This window comes from Ursus arctos, unplaced genomic scaffold (assembly GCF_023065955.2).
Source record: "Ursus arctos isolate Adak ecotype North America unplaced genomic scaffold, UrsArc2.0 scaffold_26, whole genome shotgun sequence".
Classification (NCBI taxonomy): domain Eukaryota; kingdom Metazoa; phylum Chordata; class Mammalia; order Carnivora; family Ursidae; genus Ursus; species Ursus arctos.
Window position 1 is genome coordinate 23,582,720 of NW_026622941.1, and position 18,829 is coordinate 23,601,548.

The following is an 18,829-nucleotide window of genomic DNA, read 5'->3' on the forward strand; positions in this document are numbered from 1 at the left end:
GACCCTGAGATAAAGACCCGAGCTGAGATCAAGAGTCAGACACTTAACTGAGCCACTCCGGTACCCCAACAACCCAATTTTAAAAGGGGTAAAGGATCTGAATTGGTATTTCCCCAAGAAAGAGATATAAATGGCCAAAAAGCAAATGAAAAGATGCTCAATAGCATTAGTCATCAGGGAAATGCAAATCAAGACCACCTTGATACAATATCACACCAACTAGATAGTAGACTACAGTCAGATAACAAGATAACAAGTGTTGGCAAGGATGTGGAGAAATTGGAACCTTCACATACTGCTGGTGGGAAGAGAAAATGATGCAGTAGCCTCTTTGGTAAACGGGCAGTTTCTCAAATGATCAAATGCTTTTACCATATGACTCAGCAATTCCACTCCTAGGTATATACCTCCCAAAAATGAAGACATATGACCAAACGAAAATTGTATACCACTGTTCACAGCAGCATATCATAACTGCCACAGGTAGAAATAACCTAAATACCCATTAACAGGTAAATAAAATATATTATCCCTATAAAATAGAATATCATTATTCAGCTATAAAAAGGAATGAAGTACTGATACTTGCTACAACACGGATGAGCCTTGAAAAAATTTACACTAAGTGAAAAAACCAGTAACATTAGACCATATACCATATGATTTCATTCATTATGAAAACTTAGGAAAGGGTATCTACAGAAACAGTTGATAAGTGGTTGCTTAAGGCTGGGGGAGAGGGCAGATAAGAAGGTAGATAGCAAAGGGGGGGTTCTTTTCGAGGTAAAGAATATGTTCTAAAATTGACTGGGGTGGTAACTGCACCCATCTGTAAATATACTAAAAACCACTAAATTTTATACTTCAAATGGGTAAATTAAGTGCTACTGAATTGTATCTTAATAAAACTATTCAACTACACTCAGTGATCACTATAATCCACATAAGCACAATACATTGATTTTTTTTCTTTTTAACAATTTTACTTATCATTTGACTTCAAAATAAATATGGGAAGGGACACCTGGGTGGCTCAGTGGGTTAAGTGTCTGACTCTCGATTTTGGCTCAGTGATGATAGGCTCTGCATTCAGCACAGAGTCTGCTTGAGATTCTCTCTCTCCCTCCACCCCTTGCCCCCCCCACCCCATGCTCATCCTCTTTTTTTAAGTGTCTCAGGTTTTTCATCAGTAAAAATGGGATAATGGGGGTGTGACTGGGTGGCTCAGTCGGTTAAGCATCTGACTCTTGATTTTGGCTCAGGTCATGATCTCAGGGATGTGAGATCCAGCCCAGTGTCTGGCTCGGTGCTGGGCGTGGAGCCTGCTTAAGATTCGCTCTCCCTCTGCTCCTCACCGCCCCCCCCGCCAAATGCATACTCTCTCTCTAAAAAAACAAAACAAAACAAAACCCAAAAACAAACAAATAAAAAAACAACAACAAAACATAATATGGGAAATCACAAAAACATCTTTATTTAATTCCTTTCTCCCAAATGATTCTCAGTTATATTATCATAATTCAAAATCTAAATAGAGAAAATAATTTAATAATCTTCATCATCAGTTGTTGAAATCCACTTGTCCCTTAGCTCATTCAAATCTCATAACAGCCCTAAGGAATAAGTGAAGAACTTGCCAATAAAGAAACAGGCTCAGATAGGTTAAGTAGCTAGCTGTCAAGACCTTGAGTACAGCCTGGATTGCAGCCAGTGTTATTCTAATAAACTGTCTCTTTCTTTCTTATTATTTCACCTAAAATACTGTCAGCTTGAAATTTAAATCATTTTACCAAATTTTCTCTTAAAAACTATTCCCTTAACAGCCAAACACAATGTGTGAACCAGGATAGAGGTAGTCACAACATATGTAAAAGTCATTGTGGGGAAAAAATGAAGATATTTGAATATGGACTGTTTACTGGATATTATTATAGAATTGTTAATTTTCTTAAATGAGAACACACAAGGGGCACCTGGGTGGCTCAGTCAGTTAAGTGTCTGCCTTTGGCTCAGGTCATGATCCTGGGGTCCTGGGCTCCCTGCTCAGTGGGGAGTCTGCTTCTCCCTCTCCCTCTGACTCTCCCCCCGACCAACTGGTGCTCGCTCTCTCTCTCTCTCTCTCAGTCTTGCTCTCTCTAATAAATGGGTGAAATCTTTAAAAAAAAAAAAATAAAATAAATGTGAATACACTATTGTGACCATGTAGGAGAAGGTCCCTATTCCTCAAAAGTGCATGTCAAAGTATTTTCTTGATAAAGTATCATCACAATGCCAACTTACTTTCTAATGGCTCAGCAAAAAAAGAAAATAAAGCTGATGTGGTAAAATGTTAACAACTAGTGAATCTAAAGTAAACAGTGAGCAGGGATTCAATTATACTTATCCTTCTGAATTCACCAGAGGTTGAAATTTTTCAAAGTAATAAGAAAAAGTGAGATCTGAAGTTTTAAAAAATGATTGCACTCTGATTACTGTTATATCTTCCTACAGTCACTCTAGAAAATTCCCAAGAGAAAAAACTTTTATAAAATTGTATTCTTATCAGATGCTAAAAACAGTTTTGAATGAAACATTTAGAATTCATGATTGAAAACTGAATGCCAACTTAATGTAGAAGGAATGATGGAGGGGTGCCTGGCTGGGTAAGTTGGTAGAACATGTGACTCCTGATCTCAGGGTCTTGGGTTCAAACTCGACGTTGGGCATACCACTTACTTTTATTTGAGAGAGAGCTCTCAAGCATGAGAGAGAGCACAAGGGGTGAGGGAAGGGCAAAGAGAAGCAGGCTCCCTGCTAAGCAAGGAGCCCTATGACAACACAGGACCCTGAGATCATGACCTGAACTGAAGGCAGATGGTTAACCAACTGAACCACCAGGTACCCCGTATCACTTACTTGGAAAAAAAAAAAAAAAAAAAAAGGAATAATGGAACTTGAAAAGACCTATTTGGCAACTATGATGTAATCAATGAGCCAAAGAATCATGCATGGATTAAAATTACTAATGGGTAAAATTCTGATGAGAAACAGGATGTTTACATAGTATTCCTCCACCAGATATGTGTGTTACAAGGGAAAAAGAGTAACTTCACAGGGGTGAGACCTGACAGACACCATCTTAAACCAAGTGATCAAAATAATAACAACCAGCAACATAATGGGACCAACTGGCATCATCGTAACCCCTGATATCATGCACAAAGGACACCACACCAGTTCTTCCGCAGTCCTGCCAGAAACACAGTACCTGAATCTAATCATGAGGGTACATTCAGTGAACCCAAACTGAGCAGCAATCAATAAAATGTACTCTTCCCAAAGGTCAAGGTTATGAAAGACAAGCTTAAAAACCATTCCAGACTAAAGGAGCCTAAGGAGACCCAATAACTAAATGCATATTTGGATACTTGTGTCTCTACTTCTGCTTTTAAGTAAAATCCAAACATTTGAGAGAATCTCTGGGGAAAATGTATTATCAAAGGCAAGAAGTGTTTATATTGTAATGACACTACTTTGATTTTTTTATTGTTTTGCTTTTATTTTTTTTCCTTCCGTCTTTTTTGTGATGGTGAAAATTTCCCATAGCGACACCTCTATCTACTCGGCCATTCAAGCCAGAAACCGAGACTTATCATCCCATCCACTAGATCACCGACTCTTAAACCAATTGGCTTCTCAAACAGCTCTTAGATCTTGTCTTCACTCTCCAAACTCACAAATAGTGCCTTGATGCAGTACATATTATTTCTCACCACAATACTGCGGTAGTCTTTTACTGGCTTCCCTTCCTTCCAATGTCTTATTTTTCAGTGGGAAAAACTGTCATTTGTCCTCCATTTCCGTTTTTTTTTTTTCCTGCTACACTTCCTTGCAGCTGGGTATCACCATGTGACTAGGAGCTGGCCAATGGGAGGTAGGTAGAAAAGTCATACAGCAGTTCCCGAGATCTTAAAAAGACAGTTGGTGGGCATACTTCGCCCTCTTTTACTGTGTCCCTACTCAACTTTGTTGCCTGGGATGTAGATATTGCCATCTTAGACATAATGAGAGGCATACATGAAAGCAACATAGGAGAGCAATAATATAGGAAGAGACTGAGCTTCTGACCATGGAGTTTCTGATGTCATATCAGCCCTGAACTGGGTCTCTGGACTAGCTTTTTAAAGTGGTATTATTTTGCGTTACTATCCATCAAGCCAATCCTAATACTATACAGCTAGGCACCTAAATTCCACAACATCTTGAAGGTCATATTTCTGAAACATAGATTTGATCACGTCCCCATATTTATTGTCTATAGAATAAAGTTCAAACTCCACTACAAACCTTGACAAGACCTGGACTTTCTCTGGAGCCTCATCTCTCTTCATGCTTCCCCTTTGTGCTTTAAACTCCAGCAATACTGAATCATCTGCAGTTTGCTGTACTCACTGTAACCATCAGGCTTTTGACTATCATGTTTGCCCTGTGTGGAAATTTTCTATTCATCCTTTAAAAACCAGTTTTGATGCTTTCTTATTCTGTGATGTCTTTGCCTAACCCACTGAACTTTAATAGAGTTAATCATTCTCTTCTCTATGTGACTTTCACCCTGTCTTTGCCTCTAATATTGTCCTTATACTACATGGTAATTATTGGTCTATATGTACATTTTCTCGCCTGGACTATAGATACATTGAAGAAGAAATCATCACTTTTTCCCCCTTTCTTTCTTCTCTCTTTTTTTTATGGTTAGAGGAGGGGATATTGCCTAGGTCCTCAATAACTGTTGAATGGAACTAATTTGAGTTGAACTCTAAGGGCGTTTTAGGAAAGAGGGTGAGAGAACAGAAAACTAGGTAAAAAGTAGTAAAGCTTTTTTTTTTTAATTAGTCTATATGTAATCAGCAATATGCTTGGACCCTAATTATTAGTATTTACTAAGCACCATGGCTTGGGCAGCAAATCTGAATATTTATAATTTATCTCATTATTTCATATTATATTTCCATGAACCCAGAAGACCAGAAGTTCTTCTAAGGTATATATTTAGGCTACTAAAGAGAAAAGAATATAAAAGAACTGGCCATGCCTTTGAGGCTGTAGATGTAAAGTGTGGGTGTATTAAAGTTAATTCATGATTATAACAAACATAAAACGTTCAGGGATAAGGTAGCAATAAAATGAAAATAAATCTGTTACCATAGCAACTAACTAGCAATTTAGTGAAATCTCCTGACTCACCTGGAATTAACATAGAGAGATTTGTAAAATGGGGTAAAATGGAAGACATAAATGGATTTAGATGAATGTTATTTTTTTAGGTTTATTGAAATTTCAACTGATAATCCATTGTTAATTCGAGTTATAGGCAAAGCTATAAGACTCAGTAAGATGAACTGCAAATGCTGTACCCTTCAAGATAGCATATGAGATCAGGCTAAGTCTCACAAGCAATGTTGATCTAAAGAAACAACCTTCCCCCCAAAAATAAAGAAAGAAGCAAAACCTAAAAGAATTTGTATAGTATAAAGTTCAAAACAGACCACATTAAACTATATTGTTTAGAAATAGATACCTAGATGAAAAACTATGAAGAGAAGCAAGGAAATGATCATCAGAAAAATCAAGATGATGGTTTCCTCTGGAGCAAAAGGTGTCATTGAATTAGAGAAGGACTTGTGGAGATTCTTGGGTCCTGTAAATGTTTATTTCTTGATGTAGGTTGTACTTACATGAATATTTGCTTGAAATTATCTATTAAGTTATAATTTGAAATTATTTATTAAATTGTACATAGATGTTCTGTGTAGCTTTGTTTTATACTATTATATTTCACAATTAAAATGGGAGGAAAGCCTGCATATCAATAGGTAAAAGTGAAATACTCCAATAGGAAAATGTGCAAAAAATGAGAACTGAGTGGTCATTAAGCATAAAAAATATCCTCAACATTAGTAATTAGGACAATAAAAATTAAAAATACAATGAGATCCCATTTAAGACATATCAAATTAAAAAGTATGACAGTATCTTGGTGAAGATGGAAGAAGAGGAACTCCTATATGCTGCTGGAAACCAAATTAAAAAACAACTGGGGCATTATCTAGCAGAGTTAACACATGTATTCCCTACAACCCAGCAATAACTGTTCAAGATACATGTATAAAGATAATCACAGAAACATCTGTTATGACAGCAAAATTTTGGAAACAATAACATTTCCACATATACAACACCCATTTAGTCATCTGAAAACAATCAAAAATAGATTAGAGCTACACACATCTACATGAATGGCTCTCTTAAACATATTAAGGAAAACAAGTTACTGGGAAAAAAGTAGGATATCTTTTATATAAAATTGAAAACTTACAAAATTATATAACACACATATAGACACACATGTTACAGATGCATACATAACTGGAAAATTACAAAGTCAAGCAAGGAACTGATAGATACAAAACTTGGGATAATGGTTGAAGGTTCCTATTAGGGGCTGGCACTGGGAATGGGTACTTAGGTGACTTCAAAGCATTGTTAATGTTCTGCTTGTTCTATCTCTCTACCTGGGTGGTAGTTATAATTTTGTCTGTTTTACTTATTTTTAAAATTACATATGCCTGTATATAGTTTTTAAAATATGTTATATATTTCATTTTATACATTTTTTACATTAAAAATAAAGGATCTGATTATTGTTTTGATGTTTCAGGTACCTGCCATGTTTCCAAGAAGGGATTATGAGGTTTAAAATTTTATAGCGGGAATATTCCACATGGAATAATTATAAAAATGTTTCTAGCCCACGAATTAGACTGAAGGGAGCGTAGATGGCATAAAGCAATTATTCACTGTGCAATACCCCACATCTGCTTACTCTGTGAGTCCCTGCACTGGCAGAAGTGTTACACACCAAGGCGCAGCCTAAAGCAGCCACCACTTATCCTACCCACGTTTCTAGAGAGCTGGTACAACTGTGGGGATTAAAACCCCAGAGTAGATTGAATTCTCCTGCAAAACAAAGCTAATGCCTTTGGAACACAAGAGAGAAGTTCATAAGAAAAGAAAATCAATACTTAATCATCAGTCCTCATGCTCCACTTTTACTGAAAACCAAGTTAATTCTTTTCTGAATGGTTGGCCAACATCTTAATGCCTATGCTAGAATGTTAGAAAATATGTTTCAGGTAATAATGTCAATAAGTTTGATTGTTTCTAACCATGCTCTTTTTATATGTAGAAATTTATTCTAATTATTTAATAATACCAGAAAGAGGGAGAGTAGCCATATTAAATTTTAAAATCTTTTTGCCTCTTCATAAATCTATCAGAATAGGATGAAATCAGACTTGTAATTGGACAGCATGACTCGGGTTGCAACTTGTTAATCCTAAATTTTTCTTTTTTAGGGCATGCATCCAACTGAAAAAGAAAATACCTACAACCTTCTTGTTGATAGTTTTTGGGCCACAGCATTCTGACTTTCTCCTGTTTAGGCCGAGGGGAAAGGGGAAGTCAGAGGATAGAAGGGCAACATACCAGAAAGCGTAAGATATGCTTAGAGGGAAATCATTGAGTTTTGTTAATTTCTGAGGTGCTGAAGTGGTCAGGGAGTCACAGGACTTCCTTTTCTTGGCAGTGTCACATTTGCCTCAGACCCACATGGAAGAGCTTTCTCTAAGGATAATTCTAAGGGGCTTTTAATGGCCGACAGTGAAAAGATTCAGAAGATTGTTTCCTAAGAAGTGTCCTTTATCAAAAGTAAAAGACACTCTGACCTGATGAAACTGTCTTACTAGATTCTCATATATTTGGATTTTCCTGGAGGCCAAAGTCATGCCTTTCACCTCGTAATTTGGCTTTTAGTCCCCTTAATTTGAGTCACTTGAGAACTGAACACAGATGGGAAAGAAAAAGAGAGAAACAAAAGCAGTTGAAACAAGTAAAGAATTTAGGCTTAGTTTTCAATGTAAATTGCTCTATCGTCTTTTTTTTTTTCCCCTCTTGTTTTATCTAACCTAGTCTAACAGCACTTCTGAAATTTGGACAAGTTTCTGTAAACTCACACTGAAAAACATCTGGACTCTTGGCTGCAATTTGCCAAACAGAAATCAGCACCAATGGAAATGTTCTTTATTGCTATAAAGAGCAGGAAGAAAAGGTAGAGATAAATGAATGGTAAAAACTTCTGATGTATCACAATAAGATGTTCCCTTTCATAAGCCTTGCCAGAGTTCACTGTTTACTTTTTTTGATGTTCTTCATTATACAACATTTAACTTTGTGGAGCTCTGATTTGGTGTCAATTTCATAAAAATAAAACCAGATGGACAATTCTTTTAATGTTCAAAGTTCTATCAGGAACATGTGCTGACTATCTCAATAAGCATGTTGCAAAAGTTCTTGAAAAATAAAGTTACCTACATTTCAAAGTCAGATTTAAAAAACTTTCTTACAAAACCACTTTGATAGCAGTATATCTGATTCTTTGTACTCACAGTCAGTATGAGGGGACAAGAAGGCTTTCGTACATTCATTATTAAATAAATTCTAGAACCAGATTCATATATTTTTTTGTTAAAAATCTCCTAAGAAATGATTTATTCTAGTCTTTTAATTCTAAAGTAAAAGAAATATACATTGGTTGAATAAAGAAAGGAATTCTATTATATTAGGTCCTATAGAGAGGATATATCAATATAAAGGTAATTTCTGCCTCATGAAGTTGACATCCTATTAGGTAAAAGGAGAAATATAAACAAATAACATGAGTATGATGACTGAGTGCCTTAAATGGGTAAATGAAGTACTGACAATTTGGAATAGAAGAACAACTCATCTATTCATGGTGGTATATAAGATGGAAGGACAGAGATTTTCCTAGAAAAGGCAACATATGATTTGGCCATTGAAAAATGGATAAAATTTTAACAGAACTGTAAGTCAAAGAAATTACACATAGGGAATGGCATGGACATGTATAAAAATTAAGAGGAAAACCTGGAAAAGTGGATTGGTCTTGCATTCCACGCTAAGAAAGAGCTACACAAACAACTATATGACTGAAAGAATTATATTCTAGAATCAATGCTATAACATTCTCAGAAAAGCATCCAATTTAAAACAACCTCTGTTACAGAGAATCTGCTATCTCTTGAGAGTTCCTGTCCCAACTTTGTTTAGTTCTATTTTCGCTTTATATTGAGCTAAATAATTTTTCTTATAGCTTCCACTTAATTGTTCAAATTCTACCCCTTATGACTGCATGGAACAAAAAAGTCCTTTTCCAAATGGCAGTTATTAAAATATTGAGATCAACTGTCTTTTTTTTTTTTTTAATTGTGATTCGTGGGGCACCTGGGTGGCTCAGTCGGTTAAGCGTTTGCCTTCAGCTCAGGTTGTGATCCAAGGGTCCTGGGATTGAGCCCTGAGTTGGGCTCCCTACTCAGTGAGGAGTCTGCTTCTCCCTCTGTCCCTCACCAGACTTGTGCTCTCTCTTTCACTCTCTTACATAGATAAATAAAGTCTTTTTAAAAAATTAATTAATTAATTAAAAATAAATAAATAGTGATTTTTATGGCCAAAATATCTCCACTTCTTTAACCACTTGTTGTTATGTGACGTGGTCATAGATCTTTCCCCAACCTGGTCATTGTACTCTTATTGAACTCTGTTTCTTATATCCCCCTTTAGGTGAAATGCTCCCATAGGACACAATTCTGATTACATTAATGTGCAGTGGAGCAGTCTACTACCCCTCTTATTCTTATTTTAGACATCATACTGTAACTGATGCACTTCATTCAGATTTAGTTTAGTAGGCAATGCAAGGCCATTGAGGGCTTTTGCACACAGATTCATAGCTGGCAGTGGCTAAGGTTTGGTTAAAGAAAGAAGAAAATGAAGGGGGGAGATTATTAGGAAACTAGGACAACAGTATAGGGAAAAGGCAGTGTGAGGCTGAATTAAAGGAGTGATAGTGCAAATGAGATGGCGAATGGGGTATAGGGAAGTAGGCCCCATGGGGTTTTGTGGCTCATTAGTTGGAGAAGAGGGAGAAGAAACAGAAATTTTCAAGGCTTTTAATTTGTACTGGGAAAATGGTGGTCTCATTAGTCAGAGGATGTCTCAAGGCACAATTGGCTTCAGTGGAAGATGTGTTTGGTTTTGAACATAAGAAGTTTGAGGTTGGAACAGAGGCTAAGATGGAAGGAAAATTGGGAAGCCATCTTCCTTTAACAGTTGAAATTGTATGAGTGGATGAGATCCTCAAAATAATGTCTTAAAGAGAGAGAGAACCTTGAGAAATATCTACTTGTAGAGGCTTGTAGGAGTCAGAAAAAGGAGCAAAGGAGAACCAATATAATGCAGGGGAAGGATGTCAAATGAAGGATAAAATTGTATTATCAAATGCCAGGGAAGTTCAGAAGAATAAAAACTGAGGCTAAGCTATCACATATGGTGACTAGGAATACAAATTATTAAAGGGCAATTTTAGTGGTGTATCAGGGACAAATTATACAAAACGTTCAGATAGAAGTAGGTGGTGAGGAAGGGGAGACCACAAGGAAAAATGAGACCACAAAGAAAAATGAGTTAAAAAACACTGCCAATCAAGCTGAGGAGAAGATTAACACAATGAAAAGAAGCTGTTTGATTGTTTTAATGGTGGTAGGAAGTGTTTTGTTTAGAATGGGGAGACCTGAGAAAAGGCGGTGAAAAGATATAGTGATGAGGGAAGGACTGAGAGGAAGGAAATAACTACATTCTGGAATCCTTGACTATCTATGTAGATGAATTAAGATAATTAAGTAAAATCCATTAATTGTACTCAAAAATAATGGTTTAGCTCTAGCATTTAACTATTATGTTTAAGAGCATGTTATAGTATATTACCTCAAAGGACAAAAATTTAATGAAAAAAATTCCCAAATATTATTGAGAAATAAAGACTGCCTTTCCTTTCATCTCTCTGTGTGTCTGTCTGCCTCTCTCTCACACAAACACACACACACGAAGCCATGAGAATTTCAAAAATACTTCCTTGACTATTTTTCCAGGCAAGTGGTTTGATGAGCCAAGTCAACTACATATTGACCATAAAATTATTTCACACAAGCAAGTAAATTAAGTAAAATGAAAGTATTTTCAGTGTTGCAGCCTGATCCTAGTCCTGAAAGAGCAAAAGCTTTGCATTCAAAAATTAGAATAGGACCCATTTTATGTCAACCCGATTTCTTATTTAAATGGAAACAAACTGAGGGTTTTAGAGAGGAGGGGGGTGGGAGGATGGGTTAGCCCTGTGATGGGTATTAAGGAGGGCACGTATTGCATGGAGCACTGGGTGTTATACACAAACAATGAATCATGGAACACTACATCAAAAACTAATGATGTACATATGGTGACTAACATAATGTAATAAAAAAGATAATAAATGTTTCTTTATAAACTTATATTTCCTTTGCTTACCATTTTGGCCTCTTTGCCTTTATTATGTGTGGTAGAATTAAAGAGTAAATGCTTGTCATTCAAAGATATTTTCCCTTGAAACAACAAAATTTCAGTTCAGAGATAGAGATTGCTTGTTAAGCTTGTTTTACCATTTTAGCTTTAACATAACTGTACCTACTCAAAGGTTTTTGTGTGTATTCAATGAGATAGAGCTTTTCTTCCTATTGTTAACCACTGAAATAAGAAAAATACTGTGGCATTTGATAGAGACATAGCAAAATTAGAATTTTTCAGAGAAATTAAAATGTTTCTTGTTAAAATAAATGAATAAACTGCCTGAAAAAAGAATGTCATTCCCTATATTTAACCATCTCTATGTGAGATATCTGTGATCCCTAACACACGCTTTGTCAGCAGTACTGAACAACTACTCTAAGAAAACAAATGAATAAACAAACAAAAAGCAGAGTCAGACCTATAAATATAGAAAACAAACTAATGGTTCCCAGAGGGGAGAGAGTGTAGGGATGGGCAAAATGGGTGATGAGGAGTGGGAGATACAGGCTTCCAGTTATGGAATGAATAAGTCATGGGGATGAAAGGTACAGCACAGGGAATATAGTCAATGGTACTGTAATAGCATTGTATGGGGACAGATGGTAGCTACTCTTGTGGCGAGCATATACATAATGATAGACTTCTCAAATCACAGGCTGTACACCTGAAGCTAATATAACATTGTGTGTCAACTATACTCAAAAAAATTTTTAAAAATAATATCGAAATATTCATTGGGAGAAAATACAATACTCAATTGCTACCTATCAACTTTATCTAGTCAATCCTCTGGCACATTTAAATCCTTCTATAAAATTTATAATAAAAGGTTATTGGTAAATTTGATCACTTCATAAATGAAATTCTAGTAATTTTTTTAATAATTGGAGAAAAACTATTTTAATTGAGAATAATTTTTAAATTGAAAATTCAAAAGCAAAACTAGTGTAAGGAAATTCAATATGTTGTTAGGTTATCCTCATCACAAGGGCCCTGATAAGAGGGAGGAGATGTCTGACAGGAGAGTAAGAGATAAGGAGGGGATGTGATGGTGGAAGCAGAGGTGAGAGAGACTGAAGATGCCGCTCTGCTGTCCTTGAAAATGGAGAACTGGGTCTATGAGCCAAGGAGGCTGGTGGCCTCTGAAGTGTAGAAAAGAAACTCTCTCCTAAGGCTTCCACAGTACAGCCTGCCAAAACATTGATTTTAGGTCTTCTGACCTCCATATTTGAAAGTTACTAAATTTGCGTTGTTTTAAGCCACTAAGCTTATGGTATTTTGCTACAGCAACAACAGAAAATTAATACCCTGAGTAAAGAGACTTTGCCATTTTTTATGAGATGAGGAATACATTTATTTAAAAGGTTTTATTTAGGGATGCTTGGGTGACTCAGTCAGTTAAGCTTCAGCCTTCAGCTCTGCTCATGATCCTGGGGTCTGGGGACTAAGCCCCACGTTGGGCTCCTTGCTCAGCAGGGAGCCCGCTTCTCCCTCTCCCTCTGTCCGTCACTCATGATCTCTCTCTTATCACTCTCCCTCTCTGCTTCAAATAAATAAATAAAATCTTTAAAAAAAGATAAAAAATAAAAGGTTTTATTTATAATTCTAGCCTTTTTTTTTTACCTAGCGTTTGCTACAAGCCATCTCTGTGCTAATCACATATTTCAGTTAATACTCCAAAAGCTAAGAGATAAAGTTTATCCAGGTTTTATTTTTGTGGCAATTTGTTCTTATACCAATAATAGAACTGAAATGCAGTATGTTATTTAGATATATTTATTATGTTTACTTTTTATTATTAAAATAGAATAGAAATGCATATTTATTTAAAAAAAGATAATTTTGTCAGAATCAATGAACTTGACTTTCCAGAGGTTACTATGGTATCTGACCAACCTATTTCATGGAATTGTTATGAGCATCACATAGTATTTTATCTATCTATCTATCTATCTATCTATCTATCTATCTATCTATCTATCTATCTATATCTATCTATCATCTATCTGTCTATCATCTATACACGTGCATTATGTAAACTGTAACGAAAGTAAACTATTATTATCCCTACTTACTCTTTTGGACTTGGGAACTGAAGGCTTCTGGTAAAATGTAAATGAGTCTCATTTAGTCATTAACTTTGTAGTTCAGTGCTTTGAATTGTGCCTGGCACATAATACCTTGTACATAGTTATTGAGAGAATAAATGAGTGGATGATTGCATAAATGAAATTGGTGTATTAAAAAAACAACAGAAAGTTTTTGAGAATTGGTCATGGGAAATTAAATATTGGGAAGAGACAAAGTATTTGGAGAAGTTTAGGGTACAGGGTACCACCTATAATGGGGATGGAGAGCTACAGAAGTGGCTGATGTGAGAGAGATGTGTTAAGTGAGAAGTGGGGTGAAGGCAGATTCCTAAATAAAGCTGGCATTTGAAGAGTGACGAAAGGAAAGGGAAACTGAACAGCAGTGGGATAGCTGTCAAAAGGACAGGAAGAAGACCAGAAAAGAGTGCCGTGGCAAAGGAGGAGAATATTTCAAAAAAGGAGGAATGATTGTCAATGTCAAGTGCTCCCAGAGGGTGAAAATAAAAAAAAGACAGCGTCTGCAAAAAGTGTCCACTGGGTTTACTGAGGTAAGTCACCAACGGCCAGTGCCAGTAGGGATGCTGACAGATGGGGTGGGGGAGGATGAGAGGGCTTTTGATCATTAAATTTCTTAAGCATTTCCTGGTTCTCTTTCTGTCTCATCCGCTGCCATTCTGGCTCCATTTCTGGCTTCTCCAGCTCTTCCTTCCACCAACCCTGATGCTTCCTACAGCTCAGTTCTTGGTATTATCTGGTCTGTATAGATGCATTCCCTTGATAAGCTCAATTCATCCCGAGTCCTCAATTGTTGGGTCCCTGGGTAACACCTTCAGTGCTGACCTCCAGCACACCTACCTGCTCGTGGTTGCTTTTCCAAATATCCCTCAGAGTGATGAAGTATGAACTGGAACCAAGACTAAAGTTTAATTTACCTTCCACGAGCCTATCATGTGCAACAGACTTGGTGCCCATTCTCTTTTGGGTGTTTTCCTTCTAAAATTAATTTTCAGAAACCCAAAAGAGAACAGGGTGACAGAGGTCAACTGCAGAAGAGCAAATCGCACTTTGCAAGCAGAGTATAGGGAGACTGTATCAGAATTCAAAGTACGCTTGGTAAATAGAAGTGGCTGTATTTGCTTGCTAGGGCTGCCATAACAAAGTACTACAGATTGGATGGCTTAAATAACAGAACTTTATTTTCTTACCGTTCTCGATGCAGAAGTCAGAGATCAAGGTGTTGGCAGGGTTGGTTTCTTTTGAGGCCTACTTGAATTGCTGATGGGCTGCCTTCTCTCTGTCTTCACATGGGTTTCCTTCTGTGAGTCATACTGGAGTAGGGCCCACCCTAATGACCTCATTTTACCTTCCTCACCTCCCCAAAGACCCTATAGCCAAATATAGTCACATTCTGAGTTAGTGGAGGTTAGAACGCCAACATATAAATTTTGAGGGGACACAATTCAGCCTAAAATAGGGGCCAAAGACAGAATGAAGCTCAGTTAAAAGGGAAAAACTTAGACAGCAAAATCAACTCCTTGTTCACCAGATGAGGATGGGCTGGGATGTACAAATTGGGCAGAAAAAGTTCCTGAGGTCATTGCGAATAACATGCTGACCACGAGTCAGTGCTGTAACTCAGTAAAATACAAAAGCACGATTCCTGGATATTTAAATAGGAGAACCCTAGTAGAACTTGTGAGGTAATTCAGCAATTATGCTTTGCAGTGGTCAGTAATAAAATACACTTCCAATTCTGAACTCCAAACCGAAGAAGGATGTGAAGATTTTGGATGTGATTCAGGAAAGAACCACATAGAACCATATATTTTAATTATTAGAAAGTAATAAAGACACTGAAATTTCTCAGGCCAGGAATGAGGAGACTGAGGAGGGATTTACTAATGCTCATTAACTCAAAAATGGTCACTAGGAAGATAGTGATCAGTAGTTCTCCAATCCATAAACTAGAGAGTGAATGTAAAGAAATTAAGATTTGTCATATATTAAAAAAAAAGATTTGCCATAAATTTTTTCTTAATGTTAGTAATTTAGCTGTCATAAGTATTTCTCACCAGTATGAGGTGTTTTATTAACTTTAAAAATAAGTTGTCTTTCATGCTTCTGCCTAAATTATGAGCATATGGAATATAATCATTCATTTACTTATTCAATAAATATTTATTAAGTGCCTCTCATGTGCCAGACACTATTCCTGACCTAGCAGTGAACCAACAAAGTCCCTGTCCTTATGTTTACTTACAATAGGGAAGACAGATCTCTCTCTCTCTCTCTCTCTCTCTCTCTCTCTCTCTCACAGATGTTAACAATAAGGTCTATGAAGAAAATAAAGACCACAGGATAAGAGAACAGAGATAATAATAATATGACTGATACTATTTCAGACAGTATGGTTAGGGAAGGAAAAACAGATGAATCAGTAATAATAACCGATATTTACTGAATACTTACTATGTATCAGAATTGTGCTAAACTCTCACTTAATCCTTCCAATAATGTATTTTACGAAAGAGAAATTGCAGCTCAGGGAAGTTTAACTTGACTAGAAATTTGCACAGCTATTAAGACTCACAAACTCTGGCTAAGTCTTGCTTTTTCTTAGCTGCTAGTAATATCAATATTAACATTAATATTATTGGCTGAATTATGGCCCTCAAATTAATATTAACATTAATGTTAATATTAAAGTTGAGGCCCTATTATGTACAGGATTTTTCTTTATTTTTAATGAGTACTACCTAGGTAATAGCTGAATTTTACAGAACCCCAGTGTCCCGGTCCAGTCCAGAGTAGCCTCTAGGTTCAGAGGCATCACCAATACCAGACACTCTACTGATGTTGATCAAGTCCATAAGGCAGGTGTCTCAGTACAAAGAATGGACGAGACCGCATGGACTGGTGGAAGGGGTGACCTTTACTAGGAGAGTGGATCATTCACCCATGGTGATGGGGAAGGCAGGATGTATTGGCACTGATGCAGGTGTGGGTAGACGTGGCAGTGGGATCGTGTAGGAGTTCTCTTTTGGAGGCTTCTACTTTCTCAGAGAGTTAAAATAGGGGAGGGTGATAAAAGTTCAGTAAAATAAGGGGATTGATGTTTATTTCCTTAGTGATAAAATGATATTCCTTAGTGTGAAATGCCTCATCATACTTGACAGAAAACTGTCATAAGGGGAGGCAACAAAAAATTACATCAACTGCAGTGCCAAGTGATAAATAGGTGAATAATATTAGTCTCTTTGGAAGGTGTGTGGGGACAGAGAATGGATCAATTTACTCTTCCTCAGGGATTCAAAGGAAATTTTAGAGTAAGCAAAATTTGAAGCAACTCTGGAAGGACACAATGGTAATGGGCAGACACTTTTCTAAGTATTTAATATTTGTAATGGTCTTACAAGAGGTAGGTATTGTTCCTGTCCCCATTTTCAGGCCCAGGGATTGAAGTACACACTCACACAGCTAGTGTGTGCAGCAATGACACAAACTTACCTAGTCTCCAGAGCCTGCTCTCTCTCTCAATCATTGTCCCAATCTTAACTTTTTCAGGTGAATACCATCATGATGTTATTTATTTATTTATTTATTTATTTATTTATTTATTTATCTATCTATCAATCATCTATCTATCTATCTATTTGAGAGAGAGAGAGAGAGAGCATAAGCAGGGGGAACGGCAGAGGGAGAGGGAGAAGCAGGCTCCCCACCAAGCAGGGAGCCCAATATGGGGCTCCCTCCCAGGACCTTGGGATCATGACCTGAGCTGAACGCAGACGCCCCACCAACTGAGCCACCCAGGTGCCCCACCATCGTGATTTTAAAACTGCCTTCACAACTTCATATTTGTCCCTCTGTGGTTGTTTATGTGTCAGATGACTGTAGGATTTTACCTGAGATGGTTATGTTGATTAATTTCAACCAAGGCTGCCAATTAACCTTGCACTGGGAGCTTTTAGAAAATTCCTAGTTCCAGGTTCTACCTATGAGGATTCTGATTTAATTGGTCTTGATTGGGGCTCAGACATCAGTGTGTTTTAGAATAATTCCCCTGGTGATTCTAATGTGTAGCTGGAGCTGAGAATCAGTGTCATAAATGAAAGAGAAGAGTTCTGAGGGGTAGATACAAGAATTTGATACTTGCAATACCATTAGTGATACTTGGAATACCACTGCTTTGGGTTAAGACTTTTCTCCCTTAAAATGGAAAAGCTGTTGGGGTTGGAGCAATATGTTAATAAGTCCCTAGAAAGATCTTAGTGGGAGTGATTTTTATCAATTCTCCTTTCTCCTTGTGATGAGACCTTCAGGAGGGCTGGCAGTGTAGCACCTAGGTCTAGAAAGGAAGGAGGCATTAGGAACCAGAAAAGCCAAGGTTGAACTGAAAGTTAAGGATTTGCTCTTTTCTTAGTAAAATCATTGGACATCAGTTTGAATATTAATCAATGTAATTTAATAATGAACTCTGAGATCAAACCACCTGCTAAAATAATCTAATGATAACCCTAAATTAATTTCAAGATCATACTTTGGTTAGTAAAGTACAAAAATGGCAAGGCTATAATCTTCATGAAGGCAGGTGTTCTATCCTACTGTACCCATAGCACCTAGCATAATATTTAACACTTGAAAGTCATTCATTAAACAATGAATGAAATTCATCACCCATCTTCATCAGTGTGAAATGACTTGCCCCAGAAGAGGAAAGAGGTTTGACTGATTCATAGTCTTTGCCATACCATTGTAGGAACATTCTATAATTTGCTTCGAGTTATTTATCCATTTCCCTATTCAGACTGGTGACATTTAGATTGTTCCCAAATTTTTGCTATTAAAAACAATACTGCAAAAAACACCTTTGTATGTGTTTGTCTGTGTACTTACACAGCAGTTTCTCTAGAATATAGCCACAGAAGTAGAACTGCTGGGTTGGTGGTATGTACTTGTCAACCTTTTCTATATTGTTAATTGGTTTTCCAGCTTTATGCTCCAAATAAAACCAAAATGAAAAATATAAAAATGATTATCAATTTGACTTAAAATATAAAAATTCCAAATGACAAAATATAGAATGAACAAGCTAAACCACATTGCAACCCTTTTCACTTCTTTCCAGTGCATGTAAAATATATAATAAACCAACTCAAAGTTTGAAGTTTGCCTTTTATAATCAGTTCATAAAATGCTTAGTAGAAATCAGCCACCATCACCTGCCCTCCAACACCCTTTGT

General features: G+C 36.7%; 1 protein-coding gene across 8 annotated transcripts in view; it reads right to left on the reverse strand.

Moving 5' to 3' along the window:
• Positions 1–18,829, reverse strand: part of LOC123000103 (putative ankyrin repeat domain-containing protein 20A5) — a 388,417-nt gene that overhangs the window by 56,637 nt on the left and 312,951 nt on the right. Inside the window, exon 6 of one of the 8 annotated variants that reach the window (XR_008961579.1) lies at positions 962–14,884. The exons of 4 other annotated variants lie outside the window; for them this stretch is intronic. The gene's annotated coding sequence lies outside the window, so the exon portion shown is untranslated. Of the gene's footprint in view, positions 1–961; positions 17,935–18,829 lie in introns of those variants that run through there. 3 more of the 8 variants (XR_008961582.1, XR_008961581.1, XR_006409941.3) reach the window with 3 other exon arrangements.